This window comes from Ostrea edulis, chromosome 6, assembly GCF_947568905.1.
Source record: "Ostrea edulis chromosome 6, xbOstEdul1.1, whole genome shotgun sequence".
Taxonomy (NCBI): domain Eukaryota; kingdom Metazoa; phylum Mollusca; class Bivalvia; order Ostreida; family Ostreidae; genus Ostrea; species Ostrea edulis.
Window position 1 is genome coordinate 85,497,142 of NC_079169.1, and position 9,859 is coordinate 85,507,000.

Here is a 9,859-nt window from a genome sequence, read left to right on the forward strand (position 1 = left end):
CTGCTGGGCTCCAACACGCGATCTACAGTTCAGCAGTCGACTTAAAGTAAAGTAAAAGTAAATTTTATTTATAGTCGGCACTATATACATTCAACATATCTAACACAAGCTCTGTAGAGCTTTTTAACCGACTATCACATACATGTATATCAAAGACAAAGACACATAACATGCATGTACACATATACACAGACATATCACAGATTAACAAAAGAATACAAAATAAAAGAAAACTTTCATGCAAGAATATACAGATACGAAAGCATAAGACTAAGATGAAGAAATAAAATACTACAAGCAGGAGTAGATGTATATAAAAATCATCATTAAATTTCAAGCCAATTAGGTATGTTTGTTGCTAATATTGCGACAAGTGTAAGCTGCTTCAAGGAAAAGCTGGATATATAGTATAAGAATTTTGAAAATAATTTAAATATAATTAAAATCAATAATGGTAGTAAATTAATCGTATAAATATCTAAAATTTCATTGCTGATGGAATTAACTAAAAAATAAATAATAAACTAGAAAAGAAAGGTCTACTTAGCCATGCAAACACACACATAAACGCTGCAGAGATAAAAAGAGCAGAAGCAACATATAAAGCTACGTACACTGGACCTAAGATCTGCATGATTTACAATTACATGTGGGGCCAGACCAAGTGGAAATAAAACTTTTTAATTGATTTAAGGTGGTAAGATGCCTAGCTTCATTTGGCAGAGAGTTCCAGATCTTAGGAGCACTGTACCTAAAGGATTGCAGCCCATACCTGGTTGTCTGACACTGGGCACAATAGCAGTGTTTGTGTATCTAAAACTGTAAGAGTGATCTTTAGATGCAATGATGTCATAAAGAAACAGAGGGCTGGATTTGTTTATAATTTTATAAATTTCTATAGCCAGTGTGCGCATACGCCTTACTTTTAAGGTTGGAATAGAGATTTATGAAGCAATTCATTATGTAGAAACATAATCATTATATATGAAACGAAGGGCCCTTTTCTGTAGTTTTTCCATTTTTATGGTATTCTTCTTAGAGCAGACGTGCCAGGTAAGGGGACAGTAGCTAAAATTTGATAAAATAAAGGAATGGTAAATTGTAAGTTTACTTAGACGATTAAGATTGTGTCCTATTCTTTTTAACACATTTAATTGCCTAGCTGCCTTCCTACAGATGTCAGTAATATGGGAGTTGAAATTTAATTGATAATCTATGGTCACCCCCTAATAGTTTAACCTCCGATTCACTGCATATAGTAGTTTCTCCTAAATCAAAAGTTAATTCTAGATCTTTGCTCTTCTTTCCTACTGGAATTGCCTGAAATGTGTCAGGGTTTGCCTTCATTTTGTTGTAATTGAACCAGTTTAAAAGGGATATGCTATCATTTTCCAATGTGGTTTTTAATATATGTTTTTTCATGAGAGTAAGGAACAGTTTTGTCATCAGCATAATTATAAATGGAAGAATCAGAGACAAAGCCGAAAATATCATTTATAAAGACATTAAACAGTATTGGTCCAAGTAACGCTCTTGAAAACTGGTTGAAATGAACTAGAAAACTCCCCGATTTTCACATATTGATATCTCTCACTGAGATAACTTTCCAGAAGACTTAAGGCTTCATTTCCAAGACCGTAGTGTTTAAGTTTTAAGAGAAGCAAATCATGGGGGAGACAGTCGAAAGCCTTGGAGAGATCCATAAGAATGGCGGCTACATACTTATTCTCATCCAAGGCTCTCTTCCAGTCTTCCATGATCCTAAGTAAGGTGGACTGACATCCATACCCAGTTCTGAAAGCAGCAAGGAGAGGGTGGAATATAGACTCAAAATATTCAGAAAGCTGTATATGGATGGCTCTCTCAAAGAGCTTTGAGATGGCTGGCAAAACACTAACCGGTCTATAATTCCCCTTGTCTAGACAGCTGTTTTTCTTATGAATAGGACAGACTTTGGCTTTCTTTAATGAATCGGGGAAAACTGAATTTTCTATGGCCTTATTTATAAGACATGCTAATGGTTTAGCTATAGATGGCACGGCTATTCTTAATAGCAAGGGTGATATATTATCTACCCCTGTAGCTTTCTTAATATTGATTTTGTTTACGTGTTCAATGATGAAAGATTCATCTACCGGTTTAAAAGATCGTGGTTGTGAGTCCTTATCTTCCATGATAGTATCAATTTGTCTAACACTTGAATGTTTTTCATCTATCTGCACATCGTTTGTTCCTATATCCTTTGCCACATTAACGAAATAGTTGTTAAAAATATCACATACAGCACCTTGATCGTTGACCAAACTGTCATTTTCACATATGATAGTACTTCTGATGGTATTATTGCCCTTATTTGTCAAAAACGGTTTGATTGTAGGCCAGAAATCTTTCGACTTTGGCCCCCCTTCACATATCTCTATAAAATATTTATATTTAGAGACTGCCTTTTAACTTTTGTGACGTAGTTTCTTTGAGTTGCATATGCTTTCCAATTTTTGTCTGTATTATATTTTTGAAATTTGTGAAATAGCATCTTTTTTCCTGTAAACAGCTCTCTTCAGAGTTTTATTCATGAAAGGAACTTGTTTAGGTAAAACTTTCCTCTCTTTGAAAGAAGCAAGTTTTTCGACTTGCTAACCTATTGAGCTACTCAGCTAGGCGAAATATTTTTCAATGAATAGACTAATATTGCTGATATTTATATTTTCATCCATGTTTTAAAAGGAAGTCAGCCATTATGAAGATGTAGAGTACCTCCTTAATGGCACTAAATAAGCCCACATGAAAATACATGTACATGTACGCTGTGTTACGTGATATCATAATTGCAACAACCCTTTGTTTCTATGTATAAGGAGGCTCTGATGAAAAACAAATTTCTTTTGTAGACACAAGATTGAGAGCATTCATAGCTGCAATAATGTAGCCCTTTCCGACTTTGGGGTGGGGGGTAAATTCTAATGAATTAGCATATTTAATTTCTAAAGCGAGATCAAATAAATACTATTATGTCTAAAATATCATTGCATTCTGAAAACCAATGACTAAGTTTTACTTATAAGAACTGAATAAATGATGAATTGTCCTAAGAGGTTGTAGTATGCGGAAAGCCGGCTGGGAGGCTAATTTTCGAAAAAGTAATATATATATATATACATGTATATATATATATATATATATATATATATATATATATATATATATATATCCATAAGATTCCTTTAGAAAGAAACATAAGAATATGTGAATTATGTAACCTAAATTGTGTAGTTCTCAGATGAATTTCATTTCCTCACTGATTGTCCATTTTATGTGGAAGAGAGAAATATGTTTTTTCATGATATATACAAGCTCAACAAAAAAATTAACTATGAAAGGGACTGAGTCACGATTTTCCCCAAAATTTTGTTAGTCACTTTTATTGATCAAAATCTATTGCCTGTAAAAGATTTCACATAAAAATTAAGGTTATACATTATCAAGGAAGCTCATTTTAAGGCTAAAATATTGCTTTTATTCTTGCGTTCAGAAGGTAAAAATTTGGCTGACAACATTATATCAGTGGTATTTTTAATGTTTAACATCAAAAATGAAAAAATCGTAAACCAGTCCCTTTAAGCTCAACATTTTTTTTTTTTTTTTATCTATTTAACAAATAAGGACAAATATACTTGGTTGGTGATTAATGAAGACAAACCAGTAATTGTCAAATTGAGTGAATATTTAGTTAAAACTTTCAGAAAAAGAAGTGATGCTTTAAAACTGCAGAAATCCTTCTAGTTTATTATTCATATGTTGGTATAACACTGATATTGTCCATTTACTTGTGTATACACCTGATTTGTAATTCATATATGTGTGTAATCGTTTCCCCCACATGCTACATCCACATGTAGTTTACAGTTCATGTAACCTGTAGTTAATATTGTAAACTTTTTCTTCTTCTTTTTTTTGTTTTGAATTTCCTTCTATATAAGCTGTCTTGCTGTTATGCCCTCTGGGCCCAATATTGTAATAAGCTAATCTTTCAAATACAATTATCTCGTTATAACGAGTTAATTATCAGGTTATAACGAGTCAAGATATTTTGTGTGTACTTTTTAAAAAATGAGCTCACCCGGCTTTCGTACTTGTCTATTATTCTCTGGTATGAAGATTAATTTTGTTGAAAAGTGCACTTATTGTATAAATCATCAAATGCGGATTCTTCCTTTTAGAACTTGTTACAATGGGACGCAACTCCATCTCGTAGTTATATATGTGCCGTGCACAATATGTAGACATGCGGACGAACTTCATTAGATGTAAGGAAAATATTATTCAAAAATGTTTTTAAAATCATCATGTTGTAAAGAAAGTACGTTTTTAGCAATCATAAATCATAATGTTAAAGAGCTTTAGGATCGAGGATTGTCAAAAACATTTATTAATACCCAGTAACTGTATAACGGTAGAAATCATGGTTTGGTTTGGTTTTTTAAAATGTGCTGATTGATAGTTAAAGTTAATGAGGTCAAGAACCAGTGACTAGCACTACACGGTATCAATGACCAACGGTCAAGGTAACAAAAAGTAACAGGCATGTTTTCGCATCAAGTGACGTTACGTCGACATGCGCTGGGATGATCGGACTACGTAATATCTAATAATCAACGACGTCGTGAATTAGTTTTCGGGCCATTTCCTGGATAACTAAATTTTGTGTACCAACCAATCGGAATGGTTGTGTTATGGACAAAGAAGTTGACCCCGGAAAGGGTATATAAGAAGTTTTACTTTTGATGATATCATTTACTAACAGAATATACAGGATATGAAGGTAAATTTTATACTGATTATGTTTGTTGCATCAATATATATTAATTAATCAATTTATGTTTTAAAATGAAAGAACCTTGTATGCAAGTATTTTATTTATTTATTTATTTTTTGTATTCATATATTCAAATGATGATTTTTAAAGACTGCATGGATAAGACCATTATATACTGGTATATATATATATATATATATATATATATATATATATATATATATATATACATATATATATATATAAAGCACAAAAACCCAACAACACCCTACTTTCTTAAAGTGTCGGATCTGAGAAGATACAAGGCCAGTAAAGAAATTTATAAAAGCACTGAAAAGGCCAATATATATATTGTGTTGTACCTATTGGATATCATAATTAAACGGTTTATAATGACTCAATGTTTTTCTTCACAGGCCATACACATTTTTACTTCACTAGCAGTGCTGGGTGTCACCTGCGGTCAACAGTACTTATCTGGTGGTCTGATGACCACCCCACTTAACTTTGACACAGCAATAGGATCCAATATCGGCGGATCCATGCTTGGACAGGGGTGGATGAACAATGCCCTATCTCAGGTCGTGTCCGGATTTGGAGCCCCTCAACCTTTCATTGGAGGTGGATTCAGTCAAAGTTTATCGGATGGGTTCGGGGAAGTTGTCCCTATCAGGACTGCAGGATTCGGGGGAATGGGGGGGATGAGCGGGCTGTCAGGAATCGACGCATTTTCAGGAATCAGCGGATTCGGAGGAATAAATAGAGGAATAACAGGGGGAAGCGGTGTCGAAGGAGGGAGATTTCCCCCGGGATCTTTCATTGGACCTGCACCAGACTTCATGTCGGGTGACAACACTAACTTTGACACTTCCTCTCGCGGGGATATTTCTGGTTCCCGGGGACGGGGATTTTCCCGCGGTGGATCTGGTTCTTGGGGACAAACAATAGACCCTGGCTTCTCATTTGGGTCATCCAACTCCTGGGCAGGTAGCGGTGGGATGGACTCCTGGGCAGGTAACGGTGGGATGAACTCTGGATTTTCATTTGGGACCTCTAATTCACTGTCACCAAGGAGTCTCTCATCTTCCCCCATCTACTGATTCATTTACTGAGAGACAGGGTCACGTGGACATTACTTATTGACGTGGATATACTGCTGGTTCAGAACCTGTGTTTGTTATTTTGTTTTGATTTCCTCCCTAAATAAACCGCGACGAATCGTCATTCCAGCCTGTTGTTTCTACTTAAATTTATCATGTACCAAATACATAAACAACAATACTTTATGGTCTACAAACACAAAGTCGACCAGTACATATTTAGATCATCGCCGTATTCACCGTTTTCAAAATACAGAGATTCAAATATATCACAAATGAATAATTCAACTAGTTCTAATTGTAACGGGGACCGTTACAGATGTTCCCCAAACCTCCCCCAATTAAAAAGTGATGTCCTTGTGAATCTATAGGAAAAAATCATTTTATTTTAGCCTTTAATTACATGTAGTACGTTCAATATGGTCATTTCAGTACCAAGAAATGAAAGAAAGCGTTGCACGTGCATACACGCGCACGCGTGTATGATTCCGAATTTTTGTTGATGTCGTTCAACAGGCATTTGTATCATATACCCACAGTATGAATTTCATATTGTTTCCACCAAATATAAGGAAGTTATAGCGATTTTAAAATCGTCCAATCAGAAATCAGCACACGTGCATGCACGTGCTGAGCAGTAATTCTAACCACAGCAATTTGTAAGGAGTACCAAGATACATCTAAACCCCTAATATGAATAGAATTTGATAAAAACAAAAACGTTATCGTCCTTTAAAAATTGAACATTTAAAAAACGTTACACGCGCATGCGCGTGTGCGTTGGCATTTTTTGTTACACCAACATATAGATACACATATTGTCTACATATGCTGTGAATATCATCTCATTCGCTTCATAAATAAGATAGTTACAAACGTTTTAGCATTATCCAATCAAAATGAAGCGCACGTGCATGCGCGTGCAAATTGGTAATTTTGACCATGTAAATCAGTTAAGGGTCTCAATATCTACCTATGATATGAATTTCAAGCCATTTCAATGAACAACAAAAAAGTTAGACTGATTCCAAAGTTAGCGTACAAATTTTGTAATGCGCGTGCACGCGCATGCGTGCGCGTGCTGGCAAAATAACTATTATTTTTCATATGTACGAATGATATACTATCATCCTATTTAGGTTTTATATCGCTTCCTTCAATATTCTGATTTTGCATTTTTTGTACCAAAATTGCAATGCACGTGCGCGCGCGTGCATGCACGTGCAAACAAAATAACTATCACTATGCACATCTACAAACGCTATACTATCATCCTGGAAAGTTTCATATCGATCCCTTTTGTAGTTTCTGAGAACACTACCGGACAAAAAAGTACCGGAGAAAAAGAATAATAATAATAATAATAACTAGTTCTAATTGTAACGGGGACCGTTACATATGTTCCCCAAACCTTCCCCAAATAAAATGTGATGTCCTTGTGAATCTATAGCAAAAAATCATTTTATTTTAGCCTTTAATTACGTGTAGTACGTTTAATATGGTCATTTCAGTACCAAGAAATGAAAGAAAGCGTTGCACGTGCATACACGCGCACGCGTGTATGATTCCGAATTTCTGTTGATGTCGTTCAATAGGCATTTGTATCATATACCCACAGTATGAATTTCATAACATTTCCACCAAATATAAGGAAGTTATAGCGATTTTAAAATCGTCCAATCAGAATTCAGCACACGTGCATGCACGTGCTGAGCAGTAATTCTAACCACAGCAATTTGTAAGGAGTACCAAGACACATCTAAAACCTTAATATCAATAGAATTTCATGAAAAACAAAAACGTTATCGTCCTTTAAAAATCGAACATTTGAAAAACGTCGCACGCGCATGCGCGTGTGTGTTGGCATTTTTTGTTACACCAATATATAGATACACATATTGTCTACGTATGCTGTGAATATCAACTCATTTGCTTCATAAATAAGATAGTTACAAACGTTTTAGTACTATCCAATCAAAATGAAGCGCACGTGCATGCGCGTGCAAATTGGTAATTTTGACCATGCAAATCAGTTAAGGGTCTCAATATCTACCTATGATATGAATATCAAGCCATTTCAATGAACAACAAAAAAGTTAGACTGATTCCAAAGTTAGTGTACAAATTTTGTAATGCATGTGCACGCGCATGCGTGCGCGTGCAGACAAAATTACTATCATTTTTCATATCTACAAATGACATACTACCATCCTATTTAGGTTTCATATCGATCCCCTTAATATTCTGATTTTCCAATTTTGTACCAAAATTGCAGTGCACGTGCGCGCGCGTGCATGCATGTGCAGACAAAATGACTATCACCATGCACATCTACAAACGCTATACTATCATCCTGGAAAGTTTCATATCGATCCCTTTTGTAGTTTCTGAGAACACTACCGGACAAAAAAGTACCGGAGAAAAAGAATAATAATAATAATAATAATAATAATAAGAAACAGAGTAAAAACAATATGTTCCCAAACTTTGTTTGGGGAACATAATAATAATAATAATAAGAAACAGAGTAAAAACAATATGTTCCCAAACTTTGTTTGGGGAACATAAATATGAAAATATACGTTTTGTAGAATTCTCGTATGTTAAAATGTCAAAGTGAAAAACACTTTGTCTACAGGGTAATGTATGCATTCAGGGCAATTTCAAAATTTTCAGATTTATATATTCATATTTCCAATGTGTCTGCCCTTGATATCTTTAGAAATTGTAATGATTGCCTTTTCTTCAAGAATCCACTGGAGTTGCGAACAATGCACGTGATATAATACGACTATCCGAACGACTGGGAATTCCGACAGAGCAAAGGACCATGGGCTCATGGCATAAATATGATACAAGATCACATGATCAAAATTATGGTATGTAAGGTCTTGTCATAAGAAACATATATACAAAATATGAAAACCCTACCTTATATAGTTCGCGATATAACGGATATTGCCTATAGGTTAACCTTTCTTTAAAAAGGTCACTCCAAGTTCAAGGTTATAAGTAAAAATCTAAGGTACTAAAAGAAAGGTATTGTCACAAGGAATACACATATGAAATATGAGAACCCTGTAACTCAGAATTCGAAAGTATGAGCAAGGTTAAAGGTTCAGTAAAATTTTGAAATTTGACTCAAACTGCGAGGCCAAGATCACAGGGTCAAGTACCATGGTATGAAATGTAAGGTCTTCCCATTAGATATCGATATATAAAATATGAAAGCTCTACCTTAAATAATAGTTCAGGAGATATTGCAATTGGACACTGTAAGTAGATTAGTTTTTTTTTTTTTTTTTTAAAGTAGGCCAAAGTCCAAGGTCACAAGGTTTAAAAATGTTCCCAAACATCTATTGAAAAATTGCTTCATTTTAAATAATGTAGAAGAAACTTGAGGACGAAAATACTGAATCATTTGTAATCTTCAGCTCTGACATGTCTGAGTAAGCTGATTTGTTTTCAGGTCTTTGGTACTAAAGGAAAGGTCTTGTCACAAGTAATAACATGTACATTTGAAATATAACGATACTGTCGTTCTGACACCATTCGAAAGTTATGAGGTAGGTTAAAGTTTCAGACAGAGAGAAACAACACACACCCAGATTTTTAATCGCGGGACAAAGAAAACGAGAGGAAAGTTAACGTTTATATGTGATATAATTTTGTGTAATATTCTTGAAAAGAATTTGTTTTAATTAATTTCCCGTAGATTCCCACATAAAGCTGTGATCTCCTATTGTGGCACTACCCTACCCCCGGGGCTCCACCCTACCCCGGGCCCCTGAATTCAACAAGTTAACTTGAATTTGAACTCCCTGAGGATGCTCGCATATCAATATATCTGATCATGGTCCTGTTGTTCTTTAAAGATGTGTCCTATATACAACGTATTCCTCATATAAAACTTTGATGCCCTTTTCAAGGCCCCACTCTACCCCCA